Source organism: Peromyscus maniculatus, chromosome 16 (assembly GCF_049852395.1).
Source record: "Peromyscus maniculatus bairdii isolate BWxNUB_F1_BW_parent chromosome 16, HU_Pman_BW_mat_3.1, whole genome shotgun sequence".
NCBI classification, from domain to species: Eukaryota; Metazoa; Chordata; class Mammalia; order Rodentia; family Cricetidae; genus Peromyscus; species Peromyscus maniculatus.
The window spans coordinates 44,398,801-44,411,323 of record NC_134867.1 but is presented as its reverse complement, the minus strand read 5'-3'; the positions used below and the strand labels follow the sequence as shown (position 1 = coordinate 44,411,323).

At 38.0% G+C, this 12,523-nt stretch overlaps 1 long non-coding RNA gene across 1 annotated transcript; it reads right to left on the bottom strand.

The window, feature by feature from the left end:
* Positions 1 to 3,693: 3,693 nt before the first annotated feature.
* Positions 3,694 to 12,187, bottom strand: LOC143268975 (uncharacterized). The gene is made up of 3 exons (XR_013045230.1): positions 12,029 to 12,187; positions 9,911 to 10,065; positions 3,694 to 3,830 (listed from the first exon to the last, which is right to left on the bottom strand). It is a non-coding gene; the product is annotated as an uncharacterized LOC143268975 (long non-coding RNA).
* Positions 12,188 to 12,523: the final 336 nt, after the last annotated feature.

The window sequence follows — 12,523 nt, the reverse complement described above, 5'->3', positions numbered from 1 at the left end:
ACTTGTTGCTAGCTAGCCTAACTTAAATTATCCTGTCTAGCTTTTGCCTTTAGGCTTTTACCTTTCTCTATTTCTGTATACCTGTCATTAGTTCTTATTCTGTGGCTTGCTGTGTAGCTGGGTGGTTGGTCCCTTGGTCATTCTCCTTCTCTGGCTACTCCTTCTTCTTCCCTCTTTCCAGATTTCTCCTTCTCTTAATTCTCTCTGCTGGCCAGTCTGGCCTATACTTTCTCCTTGCCATTGGCCATTCAGCTCTTTATTAGACCATCAGTATTTTAGACAGGTGAGTAACACAGCTGTTCAGAGTTAAATAAATGCAATATAAATGAAATAACATACTTTAAAATAATATTCGCTAACATTCCCCCCCTTTGTTTTCTAAACAGAAATGAAAGGTTTTAACTTTAACCTAGTAAGACTGTATACAATAAGAACAATTATCCAGTAAATATTACATTCATGCATTCATAATGTACTGAATTCCAATTCATTTGTGCAGGGTAAATTTAAAGAAAATACTCCATAATTTATCCTGTCTTAGTAAATCCAAATTTTTTGGTTTTTGTTTTTCAAGTCAGGGTTTCTCTCTGTAGCTTTGCGCCTTTTCTGGAACTCACTCTGTAGCCCAGGCTGGCCTTGAACTCACAGAGATCCGTCTGCCTCTGCCTCCCAAGTGCTATGATTAAAGGCCTGGCTAGTTAACTTTCTGTCATATCTAAGGAAAACTGCAACTATGACTATCAAGTCTTCAACCCATCAAAGGCCCTAGGATATAATATTATTTAAATAAACAAAAAGTGCATTGCAAACAACTTCTAAAAACTGTAGAAATGACAGCAACATCTGACTTCCTGGACAATCACTCAAAGTTCCTCTGTAATGTTGGCATCCATCTTCAGCCTACAGGCCCATAATATCTGGCAGACTTTTCAGTGAAGCAGGAAATTTGAAAGACTATCCCACCTATATTGGCAATGCTTGTCAGTCACTTTCCTCTGTGTCCTGTAGAATATCTGGCAGCTTCTGTGAAACAGGAAGCCTGGAGCACCATCCCAACTTGTTTTGGCAAATTCACTGGTCACTTTCCTGTGGGTTCCGCATGTCCAGTTTATACAACATACTATCATGGTTTCACAGGGGGTGGTTTCCTTCTTGCTTAGTCCTTAGCACCTTTGGTATGCTTATTTTTTCTCATTATGTTGAAACTTTTTCATATTTTACTGAAGAGAAGCTCGATTCAGATTTTTTTGGGCATGCCTGCATGGCTAGCATCACTACTTCACACTGTGGGGACATTTTTATTACAAAAGGGTAACTTGAGGGCAGTCACAGGAATACAGTGACATTCAAGCTACTAATAATGATGGCTACCAATTGATAATGAGTGGATAGTATATATAGTGCTGATATGGACAAATTCATGTCCTAATGGGATGGAGATAGATAATATCTACTTTCAAGATGGCATGCATTTAAGAAGTATACCTTATTTCTAGTTGAAAACACAGTAAATAAAACTATAGAAGTGAGACTATAGTTGTGGCTGAAGATTAATTATATTTGACTATTATAGGTCATATATAGAACCATTCATATGTGTTTGACAGTTGGGCTTTTTAGATTTAGATTGTTGCATGTGTCATTATGTTACTTCTTTTTATTGCTGAGTAATAGTACATATGTCCTAACATCCAATGGATTGTTTCTCTGTTCTGTTGATCAGAACCTGCCTCTTTTTCAGAAAAAAAGATGAGTGAATGTGATTGTCAACGTCTTTCTGTTCTCACACCAAAAGCTGCAAAATGCTGAGTTGCAAGACAACACAATACTATAAATATTTTCTCAGACTGAAAATTGCATTTTACATTTCCAGTAGTAACACATATGGGTTTGGGTTATTTTACCTCCTTGCCAGGACTTTATGTTTTCATATTTTTAACTGTAGTCACTTCCATGACTGTATAATGGCCATTTATTAAAATGTAATTTGTATTTTTGACTGCCAATGACACTGAAAAGCATGACATATGCTTAAAGGATGCTCATAAAGTTTCTTTATTGGGGTACCATTTTAAAACACTTTCCCCACGTTTAGTGGGAACACATAATATCTTACCATCAAATTGCAGAACTTCAGTATGTATATTGGGCCCTAATCTTCTTGCTATCAACTCTTTTGCAAATATAGTTATTTGTGCATGGCTTGCCTGTTTTCTTTTCTTTTCTTTTCCAATACAATTCAGTTCTACATATCAGCCACGGATTCCCTTGTTCTCTCCCCTCCTGCCCCCTCCCCTTCCCTCCAGCCTACCTCCCATTTCCACCTCCTCCAGGGCAAAGCCTCTCCCGAGGACTGAGATCAACCTGGTAGACTCAGTCCAGGCAGGTCCAGTATCCTCCTCCCATGCCGAGCCAAGCGACCCTGCATAAGCCCCAGGTTTCAAACAGCCAACTCATGCAATGAGCACAGGACCAGGTCACACTGCCTGGATGCCTCCCAAACAGATCAAGACAATTAACTGTCTCACCTATTCAGAGGGCCTGATCCAGTTGGGGGCCCCTCAGCCATTGGTTTGAATGGAAACATATGAACTATGAACCAATGCATGTTTTCTTAATAATTGTATCTTTCAATGAACATCTTTTGATGCACCAAGATGGATGATGGCATATGGGGTAGTGGAATGAGGAAGAGTATGTATAAGAACAAGATAGAAGATATGAAGAGATTCCATCAAAATTCATTAGTTGTGTACTGGCTTGAAAGTCAAATCAAGTACAATTAATAAGTTTAATCTACAGAGACATAAAAAATGATTGTATCTTGTTTTAAACCACAAGTCTAGAATGGTTTGCTTTCTGATAATAAATAACAATACTTGGCTATCTTCAAAAACTAAAAGTAAAAGAATAACATTCAAGGGAAGACCTTTAAATGTTTTTTTTCACCCATTTTAAAGGAACAATGAAACGGTATCAAAGTAAATACATCTACTAGAATGCATGCAAACTGTGACTTCCTTATATAGTCCCACATCCATGCACAAATACAAAGAATCCAAGTCCCCGAGGCATTGCATGACACAGAAATTCTTAAAATATGGCACGAATCAAGAGCCACAGGATAATTTTGATGAGTACCACTTTTATGTGTTGGTTCTTGATAATTTGCTTGACATAGGAAACAGTGCCTCTTCAGTGTTAAAAATTAGTTGACTAAAATTCTGTGAGACACCAAAAAAATGAGAGTAGAGTTATATAATTATGGTTGTCCTGGTTATAATATAAAACAATCAAGAAATTGCAAGAGTGTCTTTTCTCATTCACACCAGGGGATAATTTAATGATATGGTATGCTCTTACTAAGGGCATTAACTAATGTCAGTGAAGACTGTGGGTTTGTCCTCTGAGAAGACAATTACAATGTATAAAGCTGTGTGTGACTCACTCATGTTTTAATACAAAGCATTTAACATAATAAAAACATTTTGTGAAGAAAATTGTATTATTTTGCATTTCAAACCTTCATGTATTTTAGAAAGTGAAGGAAAAGAAAAACCATTAAGAATGACAACCTGAATTGGGGGATACAATGAAAAGGAATATGTTAGAATAATTTTCTCTCTTGAATTTGAAATCATAGAAATATAAAGTCCAAATAATTACTGTATTGTATTAGAAAGAATTCTTAAAAATACTCCTTTATTAAGGCAGCTTGGATATTTTTTTCTCAGAATCAGTTTGTTAATGTTAAAAATGTATGCTAGGGTTCATGTCCATTTCATTTCACATATCTTTATCAGATTCTACACTGGGCACTGTTGACATCTCTGCAAATACAAAAGAAGAAAACCCAAAGAGTTTATTACCCCCATGCAGCTTAATTCATAATGGGGGAAAGAATTAATAAGTAAGTGATAGATCTAGTGGTGATGAAAACTTCACAGAGAAATAAAGTGGACTGTGAGAGATAGAGGTAAAGGAGTTGCAGCTTGGGAAAGACTCAAATGCGAAAGATGTGCTTGAGGATACTATAATGGCCTAAGGCAGAATCCATTTAGTTTGTAAGAACAGGAAAATATCAAGAAAAGGGGAAATTGGTTCTCAGAAATCAAAGGCTCAGGCAGAGTGCTATCACCCTTATCACACAATGTGCTGTGGTACTTTGAATGAGATGAGAATGGACCACAGGCTCTTGTAGTTGAAAGCTTGGTTCCCCAGGTGGTGAAACTATTTGGAAAAGACTAAGTGGTGTGGCCTTTGTGGAGAAAGTGCATCACTGAGGGTTAGACTTTGAGATTTCAAAAGCCCAAGCCATGCTCAGTTAGCTCTCTCTGCTTCATACAAGTGCATTGAGATGTGAGCCCTTGGCTTCTGTTCCAGTACCGTGCCTGCTTTCCTGCCTTCCTGCTGCCTTGTTTCCTGCCATGATGGTCATGGACTCCAACCTTCTAGAATTGTAGCCCCAAATTAAAGTACCTTTTAGAAAAATAAATTGCCTTGGTCATGGTGTCTTATCATGGCAATACAAAAATAATATATGTGTTTAGGCTTCTGTGCAATTTTGGAGTTTCTGTTTTTTTTTTTTTGTTGTTGTTGTTTGTTTGCTTTAAAAGCAAGGGAATCTATTTGAGCAAAGAAACAATGTGATTTTTTTTGTGTTATAATTAGGTAATATTAGTTAATTCTCTCAGCTCCAAAGAATGTCATCGTGGTAAAAAGTGGAAGGAATGATAGCAGTCGAGGAACTATTAGTCACAGGTGAAAGATGGTTGAGCATCCCCAACAGAAGTGTCATTGTACATGACAAGGAGGTGGCTAAAGAGCTGGCAGTGGACAGAGATGACTGGGCATACCTGTGTCACATCAGTGGTTAGTGTGTGTGTGTGTGTGTGTGTGTGTGTGTGTGTGTGTGTGTACCATGCCAGTGCACACACAGGTACATGTAAGTAGAGGCCACAGGTTGACATTGGATGTCTTCCTTGATTATTCTTCAACTTATTTTCTGAGCTAGGCTCTCCCACTGTACCCAGAGCTCATTGATTGTCTATGTAGGCTGGCCAGCCATCGCAGCAGATCTGCTTGTCTGATTTACAGATTCCAGAGTTAGAGACACACTGCCAAACCCAGGTTTTTATATGGGTGCTGGGCATCTGAATTCAGGTCCTCAAGCTTATACCACTAGCAAAGCCAATATCCATTGAACCATCTCCCCATCTCTTCACTGGTATTTAAAGGAAACTTGAATAGGATGTAAAGAGTTGAGGGAGATGGAGAATGGACTAGTTGAGAAAGTGGGAAATAAAGTCAGAAAGGATGGAGCTAATTTAAACACATGTGGTGTCTCAGATGCCAAAGCAAGAAGCTATATCCAGAGGGAATGAGAAAGCTACTCTTTTTATTAAGGTTTGTGCAGAAGATGAAATTGAGAGATGACTATCAGATTTAGCAATAAGAGTGAACATCATGGGTGGCAGGAACAGTATTGTTAATGAGACAGGAAATGAATACTTAGAAACAGGATTAGAGTAAGCAAATAGAGACAATTACCTCCTGAGTTTTGATATTAAAAAAAAGAAATAGATATGACAGCTGTAAAGGAAAATGTGCAGGAGAAGAAAATGGCAGTACATGTGTCAGTATGGAAATGGTGTCGTGGAGAGAAGGAAGAAAATGATGATCCATTTAAGAACCTAATCATAAAGGACACCCAAAGCATTTCTCTCAATGTACCTCCCATTGCTTCCCCGTGTCCTTGTTTTAAGCTTATCCTTGCCTTTTATGCCCAGACTACTCTGTGGAATCATTTCTGAAGACGAATATGCTGCTTCTGCCTCTTGAATTCTGTGGGGATCATTCCCTAGAAATAAATTTCTAGTGTGCTGTATTTTATTGGCAAAGCATGTTCTCACAGTTCATTAGACAATCTAAGGCATCTCCTCTTTAATTCCCACATGTATCCAAACTCTATTTGTGAGTTCAAATGCTCTTAAATAGGTTGTTTAGTGAGTGTCATGCAGTTATGAATGTGTTTTTACATTGATTATAAAGGAAGGTTGAATTATATTAAGACAACAGACATTTTATCATTGTTAGAAAACTAGGAAATGTTATTTTGAAATGCATGTTCATGAAACCCTTTATAACAGATTCCATCTCATGGATAAAAGGCAAGTTCCCCATAAAGAGATCACACTCTATTCTGATCCATCTTACCCATTCCTTTCCCTTGTTCCTTTTTTGGAAAGGATATATCTGAGAGCTGGCAGGATAGTTTAGTGGGTAACAATGTCTGGCACCAAGCCTGAAGACATGAATTTAGTCTCCAGGACTAACATACAGAAGGAGAGAACAGGTGTCATCTCACTACACATGCATGTGCATGCACACACACACACACACACACACACACACACACACACAGAGAACACACATATGCATGTGCATACATATATAAAAAATGAAAAAAAAGAATATGTCTGAGTATAAGAGGAAGAGAACTTTACTATGAAGGATAAATAGTGTTAAATACAAGGACAAAATAAAGAAATTTACTCAAACTGCTACTAATCAATTTGACATTTTGGAGTCTTTTCTCCAATATTATAGAAGTTGCTTTACAAGGAAGAAATTATGCATAAAATGTCACTTCAAATGTTGTAACCCCTATATTCTAGAAACAAAAATTCTTCAACAGTTTATATACATCTACTATTTTCTTACAAGAATACACCTGTTAAATCTTACACATCTTCAACAAATGGTGTATATCAAACTGGATACAGACATGCAAAAGAATTAAATTTGATTCTTGTATCTTACCCTGCACAACACTCAATTCCAAATTGATCAAGAAGCTCAACATAAGACCTGCTCTCCTAACTCTGATAGAAGAAAAACTATGAAACAGATTTCAACTTTACTATGCCTTGTAGAGTGTTATTTTAAGGTGTGTTACATTTGTTTATGCTGTGGGACATTTTTTCAATGGGGCAAGGGTGTGTTGCATTTTTTTTGTGCTGCATTTTTTTTCATGTTGTACTTGTTTAACTCTATGAAGCTGTGTTACTTTGCCTGTCTAAAACACCTGATTGGCCTAATAAAAAGATGAATGGCCAGTGATGAGGCAGGAGAAAGGATAGGCAGGGCTGGCAGACAGAATAAATAGAAGGAGAAGGAACAAGAGAACAAGGAGAAGAGAATGCTAGGGGCCAGCCACCCAGGCACATAGCCAGCCACAGAGTAAGAGTGAAAGTAAGATATACAGAAGTAAGAAAAGGAAAAAACCCAAAGGGCAAAAGGTACATGGGATATTTTAAGTTAAGAAAAGCTGGCTAGAAACAAGCCAAGCTAAAGCCGGGCATTTATAAGAAAGAATAAGCCTTTGTGTATGATTTTTAGGTGGCACCCCACCCCCGCCAAAAGAGCAAAGAAAAACAACCAACAACAATGTATAACCACAATAGAGGATTTTATGAATAGGGGCCTGGTAGCAGAGTCATTAGATCAAATAAATAGACAAATGGGACTTCATGAAACCAAAAAGATTCTCTGTAGCAATGGATACTGCCATTAGAGAGAAGAAGCAGTCTTCATAATGGGAAAAATACTTACCAGCTACATATCTGGTTAAAGGTTACACTTAGAATATACAAAGAACAAAAATAATTAAACACAAAGGAAACAAATAAAAATTGAGCATGAAGCTAAACATTTCAAAAGAAATAAGTACAAATGGTTTGAGAATTTTTTTTACATGTTCAACTTCCTTAAGTCATCAGGGAATTTTAAATTAAAACTACCTTCAGATTTCATCTTACTTCAGTCAGAATGGCTAAGATTAAAAAAAAAAAGACAACAAATGCTGGTGTGGATGCAGATGAAGGGGGGCACTTGTTCATTGCTGCCAGAATTCAAACTGGTGCAGCCACTGTGGAACTTAGCATGGATTTTTTTTTTAGAAAAACATGAAATAGATCTATTGTATGATCCAGTTTTGTAGCTCCTGGACATATGCCCAAAGGACTGTGTATCTCACTACAAAGATACTTGCTTCTCTGTGTTCATTGCTGCTCTATTCACAATAGCCAGGAAATGGAAACAGCCTAGATATACTTTGACTGCTGAATGTGATTCATGTACACAATGTCACACTATTCAGCTGTCAAGAAAACTACCTTATGAAATTTGCAAGTATGTGGATGAAACTGAAAATAACCATTCTGTGTGAAGTAACCCAGATCCAGAAAGATGAATGCCTAATGCGCTCTCTCTCTCTCTCTCTCTCTCTCTCTCTCTCTCTCTCTCTCTCTCTCTCTCTCTCTCTCTCCTCTCTCATGTGTGGATTCTAGATATAAAACTTTGCATATGTATTTTTTAATTGGAGTTCCTTTATAAGGGAGAAAGTTAGTAAGTGGCCATGGGGCAATATCAAGGGAAGGGAACAAAGACAAAGATAGTGTGGGAATGGGAGGGAATAATGGAACAGGAAGATTTAAACCAGTGGATGATAGAGGGGCATGGAAGAGGGAGTAAGGCAAGAGATAATTAATGTAGAAGAATTCTGAAAAAACCGAATGGAACTCTGCTATAGATTCTTCCTGAGATATAGTCATATACACATTCACATATAAAAGGAGTTTGAATGGAGTTACCCTATAATGTGGGGACAATGCCTCTACTAGGTCCCATAAAATATCAAATACATAACTCAGTGCCAGAAGAAACAGGTTACCTCTTTGGGGGTTGTTAGTCAGTGGAGTTCCATAATGTCCCGCCCACAACCTCACGCTTTTGCTTTTGTTCTTGGTTGCTTGTCAGAACTTGAGCCCACTGCAGAACATAACACACATTTGACTCATAGGAAGGGAAGAAATAAATGGGTACTGACTTGGAAGTTTCATCCCTTCTGGCTATCATTCACAGTGCACTTGTGAATGCACACTGGATGGCATGCCATGCATGCTACTGGAGCAGAAAAGCAGTCATTAATTTTATTAAGCTGTGAACTCTGTGAGCTATGATAACAATTGGCCTTGCGTGAGATGCTCATGGGTGCAATGGTGACATGACCGTTATGGGAGTAACTGGCCACTTTCTAATTGGGTACAAACTCCTCTCCACAAGACTGAACTCATGCTTGGTGCTGCTAACTGGTCCAAACGCCTGTAGCTGTGTCAGCCACAGGCTCTGTGGGAGAATCAACTACTATTATTCTGCTAAATGGACATTGTATTCAACTTCTAAGTTCTTACCTTTATACCCATGGATTAGCACATCTCTCAACTCTAATCAAAGAAACTTCATTTTTAAACATTCATTTTATAGTAGCCGATAATAAATATGAAATCCACCCAGGTCAAGATGCAGAGAATAAGACGCTGCGAAGCAAACACTCTGCTCAATATGGTACATTGATATCGTGCCTCCTTCCTGCAAGGCTCAGGAATCATTGTTGAAAAGTGAATGGTAAGATTGTCGAGAGTCAGATTGGATTTCTGCAGTGAAAGACTTGCTGGATGTGACAGGGCCACTGCACTCATGGATCCCCAGTAGCTGTGACTGCAGGCAGAAGATTTATATAACAAGATACTAGAAGAAATTCGAGCACGGGTGGGTCAAGGGATCACGACAGGCTCCTGCTAGCTGAGAGGATATCAGCAACCGACAGCTGCTGGAGGAGGGTGGGTTTTCTTTAGGGGTGTTGCTTCTAAGAGACTAGCAATTTGACAGTAGACAGTGCCATGTACACACAGGCAGTACTAAGAAGACACAATGAGCTTTTCAAAAATGAGATGGGGAGAAATTGGATAGGTAGAGATACGGGATAGAGTTGATCAACACACACACACACACACACACACACACACACACACACACACACGCACCAAAATTTCATTTAAAACCTTACTTGAATTCCTAAAAATTTCATGGCTTCATTGATGTCAGCTGATGTAAGTTTCATGCTTTATGATGATACAGTCCTAAGATGGATCTTAGGTCACTAATTTTTGATGTCTTAGTTGTTTATCCTGTGGCTGTGATAACATATCCTGGCAGAAGCAACTTGAGGGAGAAAGAGTTGACTTTAGCTCACAGTTCCAGGGCACAGTGCATTATACCTGGGATCTAAAGGGGATGGTTGCAGGGATAGCAGCAGGATCTAGAGAGGATGATTGCATCAAGAACAGAAACACACTGCAATGAATGCACGCATGCTTGTGTTCAGCTTGATTTCTCCACATATGCAGTTCACATTCCACCCACGCTTAAGGTAGACCTTCCCTCATCAAGTAGAATAATTATGATAATCATTTAGAGGCATCCCTTAGGCCCATCTCCCAGGAGAGTTTGCTTTTATCAGGTTGACAGTTAACACTATTATATAGGACATTGCCCAGTAGACACCTCAGTGATTAAAATCCACTTAACAGTACACTCTGTATTGTCTTTTCCATTGTACTAGGTACCAGGAGTGAGAGACAAATGCTAGAGAGAAACATTAGGAGTCACGCTCAGATTCTAAAGTAGCATACAATCCTAATTCGCAGTTACTAAACTTTCATTGAATGGCAGCACATCTACTTTGCTATCCTGTGAAACAAACTAGGAACATTGCAAAAGTTTACGGCCAGATTTTATTTTTACTTTTAATAGAAATATTTAATGAACATGGAGGTATTGATAGGAAAGTAGAGATTTGGAGAAATATTTGCAGCTGAAACAATTCATAGTTTTCCTTGCAATTATTCCATGTATGCACCCCTGGAATCAAGAAGACATGGTTCCAAACACCTCTGTTATGTGACTATCAGTGCTGCCATGTCTCATCTCCTAACAGGAGAATAACTATGTCTGTGAATATGTATGTGTCTGTCTAAGGAATGCATAGAAGAATGGAATCAAAGACTGTTTTAGAAAAGTAGTTTGCTTGAAAATGAAAAGAGGATCTTTGAAAATTTTACTATTTGTTGACATTGCTATAACCAAGCATCCTTCTATTTCATGCTCATTGCATTTGCCTAGCCAGGTACAATGGTGTGCTGCTGTCCCATTATTTCTGGGTCTAACAAGCTTTCTCCCTCTCTTTTGCAATGACTACTGAGAGGCCAATATCTTTGCTTCTGATACTGAAGCATACAAAGATACAACTGATACCAATATAACTGTTCTGTAGGAAACATGGATGCAAAGGTAAGTTTGGTGGTTTGAAAGAAAATGCTTCCATAGACTCATCAAAAGTGTCACTATTAGGAGGTGTGGTCTCTTTGGAGTAGGTACAGCATTGTTGGAGGAAGTGTGTCACTGGGGGAGGGCAGGCTTTGAGGTCTCAGATGCTCAAGCCAGACCCAATGTGAAACACAGTCACTCCCTGCTGCCTGTGGATCAAGATGTAGAACTCTCAGCTCCTTTTCCTGTGCTATGTCTGCCTGTGTGTCACCATGCTGCCCACCAGACAACTATGGACCTAACCTCTGAAACTGTAAGCCAGCCCCAATTTAATGTTTTCCTTTATAAGAGTTTTTGTGGTCACAGTGTCTCTTCACAGAAATAGAAACCCTAACTAAGACAATAGGTATGATAAGAAAGAAAAATAAACTATGAAGTCTTTGCTTTTGTGTTAGGTAAAACATTAAATAGCTTTAAATTTTACAACCAAATTTTAAATTAAAAAAAAATGTCAAAACTTTGATATGTTGCTATTGCATTATCCACAAAATATATTGAATGTAAATATACTACCCACTATATTAAAAGTCATGGAGTGCAAACATTGTACTAATTTATTCCGTTCCACAGAAAAAGAGATCAAAATGTTTTGTCTTTTGAGACTTTAGGGATACCGCAGGGAAAAATGCTGCAGTTTCAATCATTTTCAGAAATGTGTAGCATTATAGAGGAGATGAGTGAACTCTCTAACTATATTTCCCCAACATTTTCCCATATGTTTTCTCTTTAATATTTGGATCTAAAAAAAGTTACAACAAAATGGAAACAATATGCCATCAGTCACTCAAAAGTTACATACCTTTGAAAGTCACTAAGTGGCAGGAATTTTCCAGCTCCATTCAAAATCTATGGGACCAGGGCCATCCTGGACCGAAATTGTTAAGTGTGGTTCCAGGAAGTATTTTGTAGACCATAAAAACTGTTGGCAGGAAAGCATCTCAAGATGTTATTTTCTTATGTTCTGTGGACAGATCAAATAGTACCACATTCAAAATAAACACAAAGAGCTTGGTGTCTTCAAGATGCTTTGAAAGGAAATTTGATGAGAAAGTACAGTATGATCTGCATCTCAAAAACTTTAGAAAACTCTTACAAAGCATTTCTAGAGAAGTTATTGACCAAGATATATAAATGTTGCCATGTTAACTGAGTTACCTTAAAATCCTTTACTCTCCATTTGTTTAGGAAAAAGAGAACTTAGATATTTGCCTTAAAAACTTTGCATACTTTTATACATATGCATTCTTTTAGACTTGAGGTCTATAATTAATACCTAAGTCATGGTGCATAACTT